The sequence below is a fragment of the Prenolepis imparis genome, unplaced genomic scaffold (assembly GCF_030444845.1).
Source record: "Prenolepis imparis isolate NDT839.2.m4 unplaced genomic scaffold, iyPreImpa1.0 SCAF_3, whole genome shotgun sequence".
NCBI lineage: Eukaryota > Metazoa > Arthropoda > Insecta > Hymenoptera > Formicidae > Prenolepis > Prenolepis imparis.
The window spans coordinates 7666499-7687096 of NW_028141161.1; the positions used below are offsets into that span (position 1 = coordinate 7666499).

Here is a 20598-nt window from a genome sequence, read left to right on the forward strand (position 1 = left end):
GGCCTTTGTACTTTTTTCTCCGCTCGAGAAAAAAATATAAAGGGCCTTTGTACTCGAAAACCTAAAATATATCGAGAAAGAATGTTTGGTACCCAGCACTGCTATAAAAAAAAATACGCAGTTGGTATCCGGGTACCCATACATAGTGAAATGGTGAAAAATTGTTCATTGACAAAAGAGTTAACGAAATCTTCATGATTACTCATCTAACACTATGAAAAATCGCGAAATATCTATTGGTTCGCGATATTTCGCGAACCAATATGTGACGTTCTGTGTCGTAAGCTCGATTTCGATTACAGATCCATGTTCATCTTCGTCTCTTTTTTTCCACATTGACGATATACATAAACTAGAACGTTTCTACGATCGTTTCACTCGCCGTAACGCGCGATTTATACGCGCGATGTAAACAGCGTTACAGCAGGTCTCAAGACAGCGTCTTACAACGCGAAATCTAAACTTTACGCACGTAACGCGGACACGATATACGGGACGTTAACGACTTTCATCTTTCATCTGTAACGAGCTTTACATCTGCCGCGCCGTGCATGTTATCGTCGGCGTAAAGCCACTACGTTGGACGCGAGCGAACGCACTTAATACCGTTCGAAGCCAGCAATTTCGCGTAAACGCGCCTTCTTCGCTCGCAAAGTGCCAGCAATTTAGAGATATTCTAGGGTTTCTCCCGAGCACATTATGGGCAAGCCGTATCCTTTAGAGCAGTTTTAGCACGTTAAACGCCAGTGACCAGCGTTATATATACAATATATATATTAATATCTGTGCGAGGTAATTATTAAAGTCCTCATTCATAAACTGTGTGTGTATCTGTCAATAATTACAATTCTATTAATATATATTCATTAGTATTATCTCATAATTTTATATATATAATATATATATACACATATATTAAATGAAATAATACACTCAGAAATATATTATAATTAATTTTGTTTGAAATTATATTTTATTAATATATATTGTATTTCAATTTATTTATAATAATGGTCTAATAATTTTTTGTCAGCAAGAAACTGTCATGACGCATTTGAGGAATATGGATGAACAGATATTAGAATTATATATGTACATTGAATAAATAATATATTCAAAAATATATTATAATCAATTTTATTTGAAATTATATTTTATTAATATATATTTCTCTCAATAATTCGGTCTAATAATTTTTTTTCGTCAGCAAGAAATTGTCACGGTGTATTAAGGGGATATTGGGGGATGAAACAAGATAAATAATTATATAATTATATATATACACTGAATAAATAATACATGCAAAAATATATTATAATCAATTTAATTCGAAATAATATCTTATTAATATATATTTCAATAATTCGGTCTAATAATTTTTTGTCAGCAAGAAACTGTCATGACGCATTTGAGGAATATGGATGAAACAGATATAATTATATATGTACATTGAATAAATAATATATTCAAAAATATATTATAATCAATTTTATTTGAAATTATATTTTATTAATATATATTTCTCTCAATAATTCGGTCTAATAATTTTTTTTCGTCAGCAAGAAATTGTCACGGTGTATTAAGGGGATATTGGGGGATGAAACAAGATAAATAATTATATAATTAAATACATATATACACTGAATAAATATAATACATGCAAAAATATATTATAATCAATTTAATTCGAAATAATATCTTATTAATATATACATATTTCAATAATTCGGTCTAATAATTTTTTGTCAGCAAGAAACTGTCATGGCGCATTTGAGGAATATAGATGAAACAGATATAATTATATATGTACATTGAATAAATAATATATTCAAAAATATATTATAATCAATTTTATTTGAAGTTATATTTTATTAATATGTATTTCTCTTAATAATTCGGTCTAATAATTTTTTTTCGTCAGCAAGAAATTGTCACGGTGTATTAAGAGAATATGAATGGAACAAGATAAATAATTATATAATTATATATATATGCACTGAATAAATAATACATTCAAAAATATATTATAATAAATTTAATTCGAAATAATATCTTATTAATATATACATATTTCAATAATTCGATCTAATAATTTTTTGTCAGCAAGAAACTGTCATGGCGCATTTGAGGAATATAGATGAAACAGATATAATTATATATGTACATTGAATAAATAATATATTCAAAAATATATTATAATCAATTTTATTTGAAATTATATTTTATTAATATATATTTCTCTCAATAATTCGGTCTAATAATTTTTTTTCGTCAGCAAGAAATTGTCACGGTGTATTAAGGGGATATTGGGGGATGAAACAAGATAAATAATTATATAATTATATATATACACTGAATAAATAATACATGCAAAAATATATTATAATCAATTTAATTCGAAATAATATCTTATTAATATATATTTCAATAATTCGGTCTAATAATTTTTTGTCGTGAGAAAATAGTTGCGGCGCATTAGGGGAATATGGATGGAACAGATTTCGAAACTACCATTAAAACAAGAGAAGAATTACGGGGCTTTCCATAAAAGTCTCGCGCGCGATGTGCATCGAACATTTGAAAGCTGGACATAAATTTTTACGGGAAGTCGCGTACCTATGAGAGAGAGAAGCCGGCCGACGCGGGCGGATTTCAACGAGGGAAAGGCAGCTTAATTCCCGAAGCGCGTACCGAGGTACAATCTGCGATCTTTATTTCGTGCCGGCAGTTTCCGAGACTATTGAACGCATAGCCCGACATATATATACACATGTATATTACATACGTGTATAAGGGCGTGTTATCGGATTCATCTTTAGGACCCGTGTGTCGTATAACTTTTGATTGGCACGCGCTGCTTTTATTATTCCGGCGATGTCTTCGAAAAGTGTTGCATCGCCGGTTTCGAGATTCATTTCCGCGTCACGCCGAGAAAATTAACGTCGTTTAGTTCCTAAGGGTTAACAACCTTTCTTTCTCACCGAAAATATTTGATGACAGGAAATGAAATATAATTAATGACACCCTACAGTTCTTTTGACAGAAAGTTTCACTTTATTGTAAAATATTTTAATTATATTATAAAAATTAAGAATTCTTGTAATAATCTCCCGCGAAAAAAAATGTATCAATAGCTGCGGATTTTCCACGATCGCCCAAATGTCAAAATTTTCTCCCGATATTACTACTTCGATTAGGACTTATTGAATTTGCCTGATCTCGCTATCAGCGATTTGTACAATAGAGTTATATCGTTATATACCACAAAACAATCTTGCAAACTCAATCCGCGACGAAACGTGACGCTGCGAAATCGCCAAAGTCTGCGGAAAGATAATGTTTCAACTAGGAAATAGTTGCTATATATAGAATTCGCGCGCAACCTTCTCAGCATTCCGATGTTCAGTGGTGCAAGTCAGTCGATGCGTCTCCCGCTGCTGAGGATTGCGAGCTGGGGAGTGCATATCGCTGTAAATGTAATCGGTTGCATGAAACTTAAACGGAGCAGTTGCCGGGTACTTGACGAGGCGAGACGCGCGGGAGAATAATAAGCGCGGAAATCGCGTCGCGCGGATTACGCGGTTTTCGTTTAGTGTATTTGCGGGAAACGAGGAAACGCATATCGCCGGAGTAAAAGCCGCTTTTACACACAAACCGCGCGCGGCTAAAACGATCCGACAAGCTGCGATTACAAGAACGCAAGAGTTTCACGCCTCCCTCCCGCCGATGCACAATCGGAGTTTTGACGGGTTTCATGAATACTCGCGACGAGGGTGAATTGCACCCCTGGGGAATCGAGTCGTCCGGCATTAATATCGCTAACATATCGCTTTCATGCATCTGCGTCGGGGAAAATAAATGTTTTATTCTCGTACACGGTATAATTAATACGTAGAGTAAATACTAGAAGCGTTTAGCGATCGAAAATTTTTTTACATTATATAACATTTTTATTTAAATAAATAGAGGAATAACACTCTCTTGATATTTTTATTAAATATTTTTAATAATAAATTCAAGATGAAAAATTGCAAAAGATATATTGTATCGCTTTAGTATCGTTAATATATCTTTCATGCATCTGCGTCGAGGGAAATAAATTACTTAGCCTGGTACGTAATATAATTAATGCCTAGAGTGAGTATTAGAAGGTTCAGCAATCAAAAAATATTTTTAATACTTTTTAACAATGTATAAAACTGTTATACCTATTTAAATAAATGGAGAAATAACATTGTTTTGATTAAAAATAAATATTTTTAATATAAAATCAAAACGAAAAATTGCAAAAGATATTGCATATCGCTTTAATATTACATTAATATCGCTAATATATCTTTCATGCATCTGCGTCGAGGGAAATAAAAGACTTATTCTCATATTCGGTATAATTAATGTGTAGAGTGAGTATTATTATAGAAAATTTAGCGATCGAAAAATATTTTTAATACTTCTCAATAATGTATAAAACTGCTATATTTATAAATAAATGGAAAATGAATAAAATCAAGATGAAAAAAATTGAAAAAGATATTAAAATAGAAGAATGGTGCGTTTTAAATAATTTTATTAACTAAATTATTAATTATTTTAAAAATGCATATTTATAATTAAACAGATATTATCTGTCTATCTTTAAATACAAATTTCATGTAATTTTAAATAAGTATTCTATTTTTTAATTCAATAAAATTTCTATAAATTTTTAATAATCGCATACGTATCGAAATATATTGTTGCGAAAAATTTTCGCGAATTCTTGTAAGCTAAAAGTGTCAAGCTAAGCTCTAAGAAATATAGACTTTTAGTTTCTAACACGAGCTGAATTTCCTTCATTAAACAAAGAGATACTCTGAGAGAGATATAACGTTCCGACTACTCATCCGGATATGAAAACTGATATTTGCCTCTACTAACTTTTGTAAACGTAACATTTGCACTTAGCCAATAACTAATTCTCCCCCGCTAGAAAGCCCGGAGAGTATATTCCCTACAATTTTAGAAAATTAATTAAAATTTTTCATTCCTCCCCCTTAAATATAGTCTCTCTCTTTCCTGCAACGGGATGGTAAACGCGAAGGCAAATTATACGAAAGTAGCACTTCTCTCTCTTTCTCTCTCGAAATTCTTTAGTGCCGGTCGATTATGGGGTCGGGGGATTTTAATTTGCGAGGAAGAATTTCGACAAAAAGGCGTCGCGCCGTTTCCAGAACCCAGATCGCCGCCCCCGATATCGGACCTGGACGACCATTAGAACCCCGTTCGTCCAGGGCGAACGCTTTCGTGCCCAGAAGAAGGCAGTCTCCACCTACCGGAGTGCTGGGACGCGAGGGAGAAAGGGGGTTGATTTTGCGAGAGACCGCAGAGAGAGAGAGAGAGAGAGAGAGAGGCCGGAGGTTCCGCAGGCATTATGTGTGATTCGAATCTCGGTATTATTCTATAATCTATTCCGCGGGCGAGAGAGATGATAGTGTTGGCGATGGCGGTTAGGCTCTCGGTTGCATGCAGACCCCGATGGTGGTGGTGATGGTGATGGTGGTGGCTCGTTCGACCTGCACGCCAACACGCCTGCCCACCCACCCTACCCGTCATCAATAAGCACCCCTTTGCACGCGCGCGTGCACACTCCGGCGAGTGTCTGTATGCACGCGTGTTGAATCGCCCTCACTCTCTCTCTCTCTCAATCTCTCTTCGCAGAGAGACTCGCACTCTGCGTCGAGTTACGCATCGCGTTACACTGTAAACTCGCTACGCGATATGCAGCTCTCCGTATGTTCAGAATGAACGCATCGCCAGCTTCTCGACCATGATCAGCGTCTGAGCGATAAGAGACCTCTTGTTACCGCTTATTTGCCGCATAATGCCGAGAGAATCTCGTTCAAGGGAAAAAAGAGAGAGAGAGGGGGGAGGGGGTTGTCGAAGAAAGGGGAATAAAGGAGCGAAAGATATGGCGAGATAACGACCGGGACGTGACAATACGTTGATTCATGGAATTTGTAAGAATATATATGTGTGTATATAAAATTTATATGCATATATAAATACATATAGATTTTATACGAATATTGTATTTTTTATACATTTTAATATAATTTCTTTTAAAATAATATGTATGTCATATATGTGATATTTTGGGTAGGAAATTAGGTAAACTAGATTTTTATTTTAATGTATATTTTAAATGTGAACCATTTTTTAAAAAAGTAATAGATGTCTTTGGAGCTTTCTTTTAAGAATAAGACAAATCTATATTATTTTGGATTAATATTTAGGAATGGAACACCTCAATGGTAATAGAATGAAAAAAGAGTAACAAATGTAGATAATTGCAAGCAAAAAAAATCATTTGCATGATTTTGTATACAGAATAAGGGAAGCTAATTATTTCTTCAACAATAATTTCTAGAACAATGGATTTTGTCGTTCTTTTTTTTTTTTAATTGAATGCATATGTACTTTATCTTAGTATAAAAGTGTATCAACAATGTAGTTGAAAGAACAAATAAATAAGTTTGTTTCTTTATGACTGTTACATTATCTACATTTAATAAAAATAATTATACTGATAAATGTTAGAAGAAAGAGAATACAGATTACAGCAATTTAGACAAATTTAATTAATGTAATTGGGAAAAAAGTGTAATAGCGCGTGACTAATGAAAGCAGATTTTGAAAGTAACTCATATATAATTTAAAATAACGTATGTATACAAATAACAAATCCTTATGTTTATATTCTTATATGACCGGTATATCTTTTTCCGTTGATGTGGCCTCCTGGATAAGGTGAGTATAATAAAAGTTATAATCACAGATAGTCAACAGTTTGAAACGATCGGCGAAATATAACGTAACATCATGGCTGAGGGTAATAGCAGTGATTATGAAGTAAGGGAAGCATTGGAGGCGGCGGAATATATCGCTGAAAAGGCAAAAGAAATATATATCGACGACTATTACGTTCAAAATGTGGCTCACCAAGTGAGTTTCTTTAATTTCTGTTTAAAAAATTTTAAAACATACACAACATGTTCCCCCCCGATTTCTTCGTTTGATTCTAAATATGGAGTTGAAAAATTTAGTTAGATTTTATTAAACGCGCAGTATGTTTGATATGTAATTCCACTCATGTTGAGACTTTATATTTCGAAATAATAAAAGCATACAAGAAAAGATAAACCAGGCATATATTTATTAAACTTTATTTTGTAAATTCGTTTTGGGTAATGTGGATAAGAAAATAAAGATTTTTATAAGAATTGTATCAAGGGACGTGAAAAAAGAATAATTTTCAAGTTTTCAAATTAATGTTTCGATATATTTTATATAACATTTACAGAAACTATTATATTCAAGTTTTTCGATTTATTTTTTGATATGCAATTTTTACGTTTACTTTTACAATTAACTGTATGACATTCTTCACAAAGAAATATGAATAGTATTAAGAAAATATTTTCATATTATTCGCGATTTGTAAGTATCGCATAAAAATTTGCAAGCGCTTGTGCGATATTTTAAAATTATCGTTGTATGAATAAAATTGATTTTCTTTGTTTTAGAATAATATTTTTTAAAGAAAATATCATTAAAACAGATATTTTGATTGATTTATGTAGGTAATGACGTTTTTTGACAATAAGAAAGGGGACAACTTACATCACATATTCGCAATAGACCATCCAGAAGGGTATCCACTAATTAGTGATTTTAAAATGTGGATAAATTGGCTGTTTGTGTTGCATACATTGAATTTTTCACTCTTTAATTCAAAAGACACTAAGCAGTGGACAGTCAATAATAAAGATGGATATTTTGGGTTATGCCTTGCTGTTAACCGAGCCGTAGATGTAAGTACAAAGTTATTCACCTGAGAATGACATAATTATCAATAATTTTTTTTATATAATTGCATCAATATATTACAGTTTAAAATACTATTAGCACAACTCTAATTTATATTATTAATTTTTTATTAGTTTTACGAACCATTGCAAAAGTTTATTTTTATCACTAAAGTCTATTTATTGATCCTTGTAAATAACATATTAAATCTCTTTGTTTTTGCTAGCAAAGTTTTTGTCAGTTTTATAGTTTCTAACTTGTTTATTTCTAATAATTATTTTTATTTGTCCTTTGGATGTTTTTATTGTTTGGTTTTTCCTTTGAAACATCCTTTGCATATCATTTAGTAAAGAATAAACGTATATAAATCCACATCCCTGATAAGTTCTCAAAAGAAGAAAAAATAGAAAACAATAGAAAACAAGATGGATAACAAAAAACAAACGTTCTGACCTTCGCAATAAACAAATAATACTGAAGGATCGAAATGTCCAAGATAAAAGAAAATTAAAAATAATTTTACTTTGTCTTATATCTGTGCCTGGGCTCTTATTAGTCCTTCTCATACCTAAATTTGTATTTCTGTAACAAAGCTTTTCTGATTTATTATGTTTGCCATAGGAAGGAAAGCCTTTATGGGATCCTAAATATTACAAAAGTTTGACACAAGATGATTTAGAACATATTTTCCGCAGTGACGATGGCGGAACTACCATTCCACTTATAAACGAAAGACTTGAGGTTTTACATAAAGTTGGAAATGTTTTGTTTAATAAGTATCAAGGTATAAATTATGACAATAAAATTATATACTCGTAAAAAAATATTTGTCTTACAACATTTTCTTGTAATCGATATAACAGAACTTGTTCAGGACCAATTCTCTGTTTTTTAAGAACAGGGAAATAATTTCATGTCGAAAATTAGATGCATAAAAGATGACATAAGCAATACATGTTATACATTCATAAAAATGCATATATAATTATTACTAAAGTAATATATTATTAATATTATTACAGGCACTTTTGAAGAATGTATCAAATCATCTGATTACGATGCAAGTAAATTGGTGAAATTACTTTTCGATGAATTCGAGTCGTATCGAGACGAAGCAATATATGAGGGTATAAAAGGTAATTATTGGTAGTATTAATAGTATTTTACAGAAGAGTTTGTGAATCATACGCACCACGGTATCAAATAATGAAAAGTCAGTAATATTGATATATTAAAGCTCAGTTTTTGTGAATAAGAAATTAATTATTAACTTGATATATATTTCGAGCGAATTATTTTTATATTATAATATTTACAGTAGACATATTTGAACATACTTATCTATAAACATTAATAAAAATTATGCATATTTTGTTATGAGACAATTTTGTTATTCAAAGAACGCGAAGTTCGTAAAGTATAATTTCTAATATACTATTTGATGAGCATGTTGCTCAATTAATATATGTAAGTTATACAAATGTATTTGTAATTTTTATAATGACATAGTTTAGATAATTTAGCTTTTTATGTATTATTGTGAACCTATCAATATTATATACTTTTATTAAATTATTTTTCAGTTCGTTTGCATACTAAGGCTTTTGCATTAGTGACCGACATATGTACATTCCATAAGATTAAAGTATTTCATATAAATACAAAAAATATGATGTCTATGATGTTTACCGACTATCGTACTTCAATAATACTTCTTTATTTACGTGTGCTTCGCTATAGTGACATGCTCGTGAACAGATTCAAAAATAGTAGTAAGAAACCTAACATAAAATAATTTTTTATTAATGACAAATCCTAATTATTTTCAACAATTTTTTAATTCTACAAATTTATGCTTGTATATTTTGATGAATAATATGTTCTTCCTTGATAAAGCATAAATATCATAATGAACATTATAATATAGACGATATAAACTTCTACTGAAATTTAAATACAAATAACTCTGTTTGCTAAAAAAAAACAATTAATTATATTACTTTATTTATTTAAACAACATAAGGATTAACAGTGTCTACCTTTAAAATCAATTATTTAAAGGATATTATTTATTTATAATAATTACTGAATCTTTCTTATATTTCCGATTACCGATATACCAATTTTTTCTTATCAAAGCGCAGACTTGTTTATTTTGCAAGAAAAGTTTTATAAATCTCATTAATTCGTCTGGACAAGAATAAATCGGGAATGAGATCAATAGAGATCGATATAAACAGAGAGTCTATTCATCATATGATCATATTAGTATATGTAAAAAGTTAAATTGCAACTGTTATTATAATATAATTATTATTATATTACTGTAATTATATTTATATTATTATAATTATAATTTCTACAATATCTTACGAATTTATGTGCTAAGGATGTCTTATTATGTCTTATATAATGTCTGTATTAATTATGATATTCTACGCATTGCATAACAATTTGCATTTGAAAACTTATTTTGTTGTAATTAATTTTGTTCTGATATAAAGTGTCCATTGCGTTTTCAGTTAATATCATAGTAATACGCGTTGCATTTATTTCGCAGATGAACCGCTTGAATATGGAAGCAGGGAAGAACTTGAGATACGCGGTTGTTCATTTGTCGCTGCCGATAAAATTCTCACATCGGTCGAAATTATTTTCCGTTTAAATATGAGGTGTAGTCAACATACAGCCGAGTATGTTGCACCGATTCTGACTGATCGTTTCTTATTCGAATTTCTAAAAGATAAAATTGATACATGTGTGAAAGAACAACCATTCCATTATATTAGATCTGTGCACTACTAAAATACTAATGTATTTTGTATTTATTATTAATTTTATTAATTTAATTATTAATTTGCGAGTAATTAATCAAAGTAAGGCAACTGCTTTTGTAATTATGTCATGATGAAGTACACACAATCTCTATTCTTTAATAGAATACAATAGAATATAATAGATTTTAACAGAATATAAAAATATATTGTCATATCTTCTCTTAATAATTGTGACGCAATTAATTCATAATTTATCAATTAAAATAAATTTTTTAATGCAAAAATTTGTACCTTTTATCATTTTATAATGCAACTGTTATTATCTTAAAATTGTTAGTATGTATTCAAGAAATAATAATAGATATTATTCTAATAATAATATATTGTTCTGGATTAATTAAAATATCCAAAAATAAAATAAATCGAAGAAATCTATAAAAGATACGATATTTTAGATATGATATTTTAATTAATTTCCTTTCCTTTAATTACATGTTACAACGAATATAGAAAATGTAATGCTTTTGCATTCTCTTGCTTTTGCTCTTCCTAGTAGATTTTTTGTTTTTAACTGCTTATTTTTAAATTTAGGACTTTATATTTGTAATTTAAGTGTCAAAAACTTTCTATATCACTTCCTTTTCGACACACGAAACAAATTCCAAAATGTAAACTATTACAAATGTATATGACAGAGATATTTTTTTTTAACACTTAATTATTGTATAACTATTTTTTTCTAACACTGAAAATTATAATCATTTTATTAATAATAAAAAAATGTTTAGAAAATTTTAAATTGCATTGTCTCTTACAGTTGACAATGTGCAGGGTTAACTTTTTCTATTGTCTTTAAATAGTGTGATATTATTTATTATTAAATGTGATTACTAATTTTGTTTACAATAGATGTTTTGGTTTAAGTATAGGAAAAAAATACAATATTTAATTAAATATAAATATTTAATTTTACAAATATAATTAGATATTTATATTTAATTAAATATCGTATTTTGAATGTCTAAATAATTTTTTTTATTTAATCAGTTAATATATCGATATTTTAAAATTTTACCGATATTTTTTATAAAGTTTATTTTTATTTTATATTTATTACTTTTTAATATAACGCATCAACATATATGCATGTAGAGTATATAACATATATAAATAATACGAATTGTTTTTCTATTATACCTTTCTTATTTTTTTTTAATTTTTACATTAAAAAAAAAGGTCAAAAGCCTTATTTTTACTCTTGAGTCTTATTTTTACTGCTGCCAATCGCAAGTTGACGGAGACAAGGCAGTGTGCGTTTCATTTTCCGCATAGCTTCTCAACAAAAAAGGCGTTGCATTATTTATTTTTTTCGTTTGTTATTATAAATCGCTGTGGAAATAAATAACCTATAGCTTTAAATTCGCTTCTGATGGATAATTTTGTTGTCAAATTATCAACAAATATAAGATCAGATGTTCTAAGCAATTCTCCCTGAACGATTCTTAAATTCTGAATGTGTATATCAGTAAATTTGATATCAGTTTCGATGCCTCATAATGTCCAATCAGGCATCGTACATCGTACATCAGATACAATGTGAATCCTCCACATTAATATCAATGTTAGAAAAGAGAAGATATAGATTAAAGCGATTTAAACAAGATATAATGTAATTGGAAAAAAAAAAAAAGTTTAATAGCATAATTGACGGAAGAAAATTTTCAAAGTGACTCATATATACATAGTTCACAATAGTGTATTTCAATATATATATATAAACAAACGCTTATGTTGTGTTCTTATATACATATATGACCAATTTATCTTCTTTCGTTGACGTGACATTATATATTAGATAAAAAGCATAATCAGACAGATTAGCAACAGTTTCAAAGGATCGGCGAAATATAACGTAACGTCATGGCTAAGGCTAATAGAAGTGACTATGATGTAATAGAAGGATTGGAGGCGGCAGAATATATCGCTGAAAAAGCGCAACACGTACATATTCGCGTCAAAAGCATCTCAGCCCTGGTGACACAAGTGCGTTTCCCTAACTTCTGTTTAAAAAATTTTGAAATATTCGCGACATGTTCCCAATTTGTTCGTTTGATTTTAAAAATGTGGAATGGAAAATAAAAAATCGAATTAAATTTTATTAGACGCGCAGTGCGTTCGATACGCAATTCAACACATTCCGAGATCTTATTTCGAGATAATAAAATATATTTTACAAGGGGAAAGATAAACCTAAAAGATATATTTATTAAATATTTCGTAAATATTTTTTAATATTTTTAATTTTTCGACTTATTTTCTGATATGTCATTTATTTGCATTGAGTTGCATTTATTTGTAAAAAATATTTGCGATTTGTAAGCATTGCAGAGGTGTTTGACAAATTATTGTGCTATTTCACTTGTCGCAAGCATCATGCGATATTTTAAAATTAGCGTTGTACGAAAAAAAATTGATTTTTTGTTTTACAATTTTTTTTTTTACAAAGAAAATACTATTAAAATATATTTTTTGATTGAGTCACATAGGTGCGGACGTTTTTGAAGGATAATCACAACATGTGCGATAAACTCATGAACGTATTCTTTCGTCCGGAAACATATCCGGATATAAAGGACTCGAAAGCGGTGGATTGGCTGTTCGTGTTTCATACATTAAATTTTTCACTCTTCAATCCAAAAGGCACTAAGCAATGGAGAGCTGGTAATACAGAAGGATATTTTGCATTAGGTTTTGCTATCAAACGAGCCATAGATGTAAGTGCAATATTCATTCATATTAGAATGACACACAATTATCAATAATATTATATCATTGTGCAACAATATCATTACAGTCTAACATATTGTTTGCACAATTTTATTTTATATTATTCATTCTTTATTGAATTTTATAAAACATCACTAAAGTTTATTTTTATCAATAAAGTCTGTTTGTTGATCTTTCAAAAATGACATATCTCATTTCTTTGTTTTTGTCAGCAAAGTTTTTGTTAGTTTCGTAAGTTCATAACCAATTTATTTCTGATAAAATTTATTACATAATAATTTTAGAATACATTAAAATATACGTTTCTATAGATTTCTTGTAGAAAATACGATACAATTTTAATTTATCATGACGAACAAATTACAATTATTGGAATAGTTCGCCATATGCAAATTTTATCTGGTGTATTGTCTTTTGTTTTATTAAATTTTAAATATAAAAATAACATTGTTTTATATTATTAATTGTAAATGATCGACATTTGTAAATATCGTTTAATGCTTGTAACGTAGAAACGTAGAAACGAGTAATATTTGTAGAACTTTATATTATAATTTAAAATATTTTTCAAAAATATAAAAATATATTAAAATATATTTGTTTCACATAATGTGTATGCCTGGCTCCTATTAGTCCTTCTCATATTAACAGAATCTTTTCGATTTATTATGTTATATAATGCTTGCCACAGGAAAAAAAGCCTTTATGGGATCCAAAATATTACACAACACTGACGCAAAGTGAGTTAGAATATATTTTCCGCAGTGACGATGGCGAAACTAGCATTCCACTTATAAACGAAAGACATAGAATTTTACGTGAGGTTGGAGAAGTTTTGTTGAATAAATATCAAGGTATAAATTATGACAATCAAATTATATAGTCGTAAGAAAAAAATATTCATTTTACAACATTTTCTTGTAATCGATATAACATGACTCGTTCAGGATCAATTCTCTGTTTCTTAAGAAAAGAAAAAACATTATATATATGAAAAATAGATGTAGATGATAAGCAATACATGTTTTACATTCATAGAAAATGCACATAACTATTACTAAAATAGTATATTAATAATATTGTTATAGGCACTTTTGTAAAATGTGTCAAATCATGCGAATACAAAGCAGATAAATTGGTAAATTTACTTTTCGATGAATTCGAGTCATATCGAGACGAAGCAATATACGAGGGTAAAAAAGGTAATTATTGATAGTATTAATATTATTACACAGAGAAGTAAGCGAATCATACGCACGGCGATATCAAATAATAAAAATTCAGTAACATTGATATATTAATAAAATTAAATTTTTGAATAACAAATTAATATGTATATAATTTGATGTTTGTATTTCGAGAATATTATTTTTGTACTATAATATTTAAAATAGACATATTTGAATATATCTATAAATAAGTTAATAAAAATTGCATTTTGTATCACATATGAGACACTTTTAAAGTTTAATATCTAATGAGCTATTTTTCATTGACATTTTCGTCACTTAATGTATGTTATACTAATATATTTGTAATTTTTATAATGAAATAGATTATGGGTAAGCGCGTTTTGTATATTATTGTTAACCTATTATACATTTTTATTAAATTATCTTTCAGTTCGTTTACATACCAAGGCTATTTCACTGGTGAACGACATATGCGCATGCTATAAAAAGAAATATAAGTTTGGTTCAAAAACAATGATTATGTCTACAATGTTTATTGAATGTCGTACTCCTATAGTTCTCCTTCATTGGAATGTTCTTCGCTATAGTAAGAAACTTGAAAAAAGATTTAAAAACTACAGTAAGTTACTTAACATAAAATAATTATAATTTTTTATTAATGACAAATCCTAAAGATTTTTATCAATTTTTAAACTCTAATTTATACCTGCATATTCTGATGAATAATATGTCTCTCCTTTATAAAGCATAAAATATCATAATAAATACAGTATATACTTCTACTGTAATTTAAAATACTAATGACTTTCTTTGCTAAAAAAAATTATCTATATTACTATATTTATTTGTGCAGCATAAAGATTTGCAGTATTTAAACTCTAAAAACAATTTCTCAAAACATATTTTTTATTTTTAATAATAATTACTGATTGGTCATTTCTTACAACCAAAGTGCGAACTTGTTTATTTTGCAATAAAAGTTTTATAAATTTTAGTGATTTGTCTGGACAAGGACGAATCAAGAATGATTTCAATAAAGTTCATTATAAATAGAGAAACTATTCATAATCAAATGAGATAAAAAATTAATTTGTAACTGTTATTAATTTCTATAATGTCTTTCAAAGCAAAAACGTTTTATAAATCTTATCGATTTGAGTGGATAAGAGTAAATCAAGAATGAGATCAATAAGTCGACATAAATACAAAGAAAATATTCACGATCATATGAGTAGATTAAAAGTTAATTTGTAGCTGTTATTAATTTCTGTTATTAATTGTTATTAATTTCTATAACGTCTTTCAAATTTATCACTGTAATAATTATGATATTCTACTCATTACATAATAGTTTGCATTTAGAAGATTTGTTTGTTGTAATTAATTTTGTTCTGGTATAAAGAGTTCACTGCGTTTTCAGTTAATCATAGCAAAACGCGCTGCATTTTTTTTCGCAGGTAAACCGCTTGAACATGGAAGCAGAGAAGAAATTGAGATACGCGGTTGCTCACTTGTTGCTGCCAATATAATGCTCGATACAATCTATTACTCCATAATTAAAGATGTAATCAATTATTACAAACATAAAGGTGTAAATCGTCCACTCATTGAGAAGAATATACAGATTCTGATCGATAATTTCTTGATTGGATTTCTAGAAGATAAAATTGATAAATGTTTGAATCAAGAAACATTCCATTATATTAGGTCTGTGCTCTATTAAAACACTATTATATTATATTATACAATATTATATTATATTTTATTATATTATATTAGTTTGCGAGTAATATTGACCAAAGTAAAGCAACTACTTTGTAATAGTGACATGATGAAGTACACATAACTTATTTTTTAATAGAATATAAAAATATAGTGTAACATATCTCTTAATAATTGTGGTGACGCGATTGATTCCTATTTTATATCGATTGAGATAAATTTTTTAATCTAAAAATATATGTTCCTTTTATCAATTATTATAATGCGAATATTATTTATGAATATCTATAATATATTTATAATTAAATATAATTATCTTAAAAATGTTAATATGTATTAAAGAAATAATAATATATATGGTTTATTCACAAAAATGATAATATTAAATATGTGTATAATGTAACAGCGTTAAAAAATCCTAATTACGAAAAGTATACTACAAATCCTCCTCCTAAAAGCACATCAAGTTTCGATTCGTTAGGTGATTATGTGTCATTATAATATTTTTCATAAGTGTGTATTAAACCTCGTCATCGTTTTCGTTATGGAGCGATATTTTTTAACTTTTATCATTTATTTTTGTTCGATATTTTGTCGCTCCGTAACGATCACAAATAGGTGACGAGGTGCACTAATATATACTTTATTATATTATAAATATTATAAATATTATAAATATTATAATTATTATAAATTTTGTAAAATGACACATGAACGCAACCGAACGAATCGAAACTTGGTGTGCTTTTAGAGGAAGGATTATAGTACACATTTCGCATAATTAGGATTTTTCAATGCTACCACATTATGCGCTGTATATTTAATCTTATTTATGACACAGACTATGTATATATTAGTCTAATAATAAAAACATCTAAAAATAAAATAAATCGAGAAAATCTGTTTTTCTAAATTTAACGAATGTATAACAGAAATAAAGTGTATCAAGGATACAATAATATTTTAATTAATTTCCTCTTCTTTGGTTACATGTGCCGACGAATATAGAAAATGTATTAATTTTGCATATTCTCCAGATTTTTTGTGTGTAACAGATTATTTTTAAATGTAGGTATTTATATTTGTAATTTAACTGTCACATTTCCTATATCACTTCCTTTCTGAGAATATGAATTCCAAAATATAACAATTACAAGTAGATAGACAAAGAGATATATTTTTCTAACTCCTCTTAATTATTGTATAATTATTTTTATTCTAAAATTCCATTATAATTTTTATTAATAACACAAAATTAAAAAACAAATTTTAATCGCATTGACTCTTACAATTAGTAATGGGCAGGGTTAACTTTTTCGATTGTCCTTAAATAGTGTAATATTATTTAATATTAAATGTGATTACTAATTTTGTTCATAATAGTTGTTTTGTATTTAAGTAAAAACAATGTGATTTTAATTATATGTAAATATTTAATAATTATGTGTGTGTGTTTACACACACATATATACATATATAAATTTTACTAATTGATTTATAAATTTTTATATAGTTTAAAATAATTATTTTTTTTTTAATGCATATATATATATATATATTATACATATATATATTGAGTATATATATATTTATATTTATATATTTTAAAATATATATAATCAAAAATATACATTTTAAGACTTTGTTTTGAAGATAGGACAAATCTATAATATTTCAAATCGATATTTGGAAACGAAACTTGAATAAAATAAAAAAATTAATAACAAAAATGTAGCTAATTGTATAAAGAAGAAATAAAATTAAACAATAAAGCAATCATTTGCATTATTATCTAGATAAAATAAGAAAAATTATATACCTTTTCAGTTACAATTTTTACATTTTTAATTACTACAGATTTGATTCTTTTTTGTAAATATGGAATGCATATTTATTTTATCTTAGCATAAGAGTATCCATATAATGGTTAAAACAAACAAAAAAAAATAAAAAGGTCTATTTCTCATTACTGTAACATTATCTATATTTAATAGTAAAGTTCGTTTAATAATTGTTAAAAAAGAGATAAATATAAATTAAAGCAATAATTAAAACAAGAATTAAATCAATATAATTGAAAAAAAGAATCTAATAGTGTAAATCAGATTTTGAAAGTAAGTCACAGTAAATAGCACATTAACGTATTTTTGTGTACAAATACTTATGTTTATGTTCATATATACGACCGGTTTATTTTCTATCGTTGATATGACATTCTGGGTATAAGTGAGTATAATAAAAGGCAAAATCACAGGTAGTAGACAGTTTTAAACGATCAGCGAAATATAACGTAACGTCATGGCTGAGGGTAGCAGTGATTATGAAGTGAAGGAATCATTGGAAGCGGCAGAATATATCGCTGAAAAGGCGCAAGACGTAACGATCGACGACAACAAAGTCATCGAACTGGCAATTCACGTGCGTTTCCTTAACTTCTGTTTAAGAAATTTTGAAACTTTCACTATATGTTTCCGATTTGTTTTTTTAATTTTAAATGAAATATAAATTCAAAAATTTAGTAAGATTTATTAGGTGCGCATAGTGTTCGATATATAATTCCACTCATGTCGAAACCTTATTTCCAGATAATAAAAGTATATACAAGGAAAAATGAATCGGGGATATATTTATAATTATTTATTTTGTAAATTTTTTGGGGGGTGATATGTATAAGAAAATGAGAGAGAGAGAGAAGACGGAAATATCTACTTCCAAGTTTCTGAATTGATTTTTCGATATATTATAACATTAACTGAAACCATTATATTCTAATCTTTCGACTAATTTTCTGTGACGCATATTTTCACGAGATTAATTTTACAATCAATTGTATGATAATCTTCATACAAAAATATGAATAGTATTATGATTATGAATATAACAATATTAAGAAAATATTTCTCTATTATTCATGATTTGTAAGTTCAGCAGAGATAATAAATCATGTGTTATATTTTACTTGTTGCAAGCATTTAAGCGATATTTTAAAATTATCGTTGTATGAATAAAATTGATTTATTTTTATTTTAATATATTTTTATAAAAAAAAATTGTTAAAATAAGTAATTTGTGATTGTTTTACGTAGGCAACGATATTTTTGGACGATAATAAAGAGCATCATCTAAAACCACTAACAAACATTTTCCTCCGTCCGGAAACATATCCGGGTATAAGGGACCCGAAAGCGATAGACTGGCTGTTCGTGTTGCATACATTGAATTTTTCACTCTTAAATCCAAAAGGCACTACGCAATGGACAGTTAATAATAAAGATGGATATTTTGGATTATGCTCTGCTGTGAAACGAGCCATAGATGTAAGTACTTAGAATGACATAATTATCAATAATTTTATATAATTGCATCAATATCATTACAGTCTAACATAATATTAGCACAAATTTAAATTTTAATTTATATCATTAATTCGTTATTAGTTTTGATAAAATAACCCTAAGGTTTTCATTACTAAAGTCTGTTTGTTTATATTTTAAAATAATAAAATTTTTTTGTTTTTGCTTGCAAAGTTTTCATCGATTTCGTTAGTTTTAACCTTTATTTCTGATAATATACCTTATTTGTCTTTTGCATGTTTTAATTTGTTGATATTTTTTTTTTATTATGTAAGTTGTAAGTCAATAATTATATTACTAAAAAAAACAAGATACTTACGTAACTTTCTATATTTTTAAGTACATAGTAAATTTCTTACATATTAATTTTAGAATACGTTAGAACATATAATTCTATAGAGTTTTTGTAGAGAATACAATACATTTCAATTCATTATGCTGAACAAATTACAATTATCTAAATAGTTTGCATATGCAAATTTTATCGTGTACACTGGTCTTTGTTTATTTATATAAAATATAAAAACAACATTATTTTTAATTTTTATTTGTAGTTTCACGGAAGAAGTAATCGTGTAAGCTAATTATTCGTGCACAGGGCACCGATTTTTCTTAGATCAAGAAGTAAATAAATCTCACAATTCGAGATTTTTGATAAATTAATCTATCCCCCCTAAAGCTATATTTTCAATTCGAGAATTTTTAACTATACCCGTCTATTTCTCTTAAAGAATCGTAAGCCAGAAAAATATCGGGATAAAGTCGCGTAATATTTTCCCCGATATACATATTTCTCGATTCTTTAAAAGGGAAAGAAGGGTATAGCTAAAAGTTCTCAAATTAAAAAAAAATACAGCTTTAGGAAGAATAGAGGATTCAAAAATATCGAATTGAGATTTATTTACTTCTTGGTATCTGGAT

General features: G+C 27.8%; 1 protein-coding gene across 4 annotated transcripts in view; it reads right to left on the reverse strand.

Annotated features, from left to right (window-relative positions):
• LOC145934366 (kin of IRRE-like protein 1) overlaps window positions 1–20598 on the reverse strand; it is a 506904-nt gene that overhangs the window by 263573 nt on the left and 222733 nt on the right. The window lies entirely within an intron of this gene.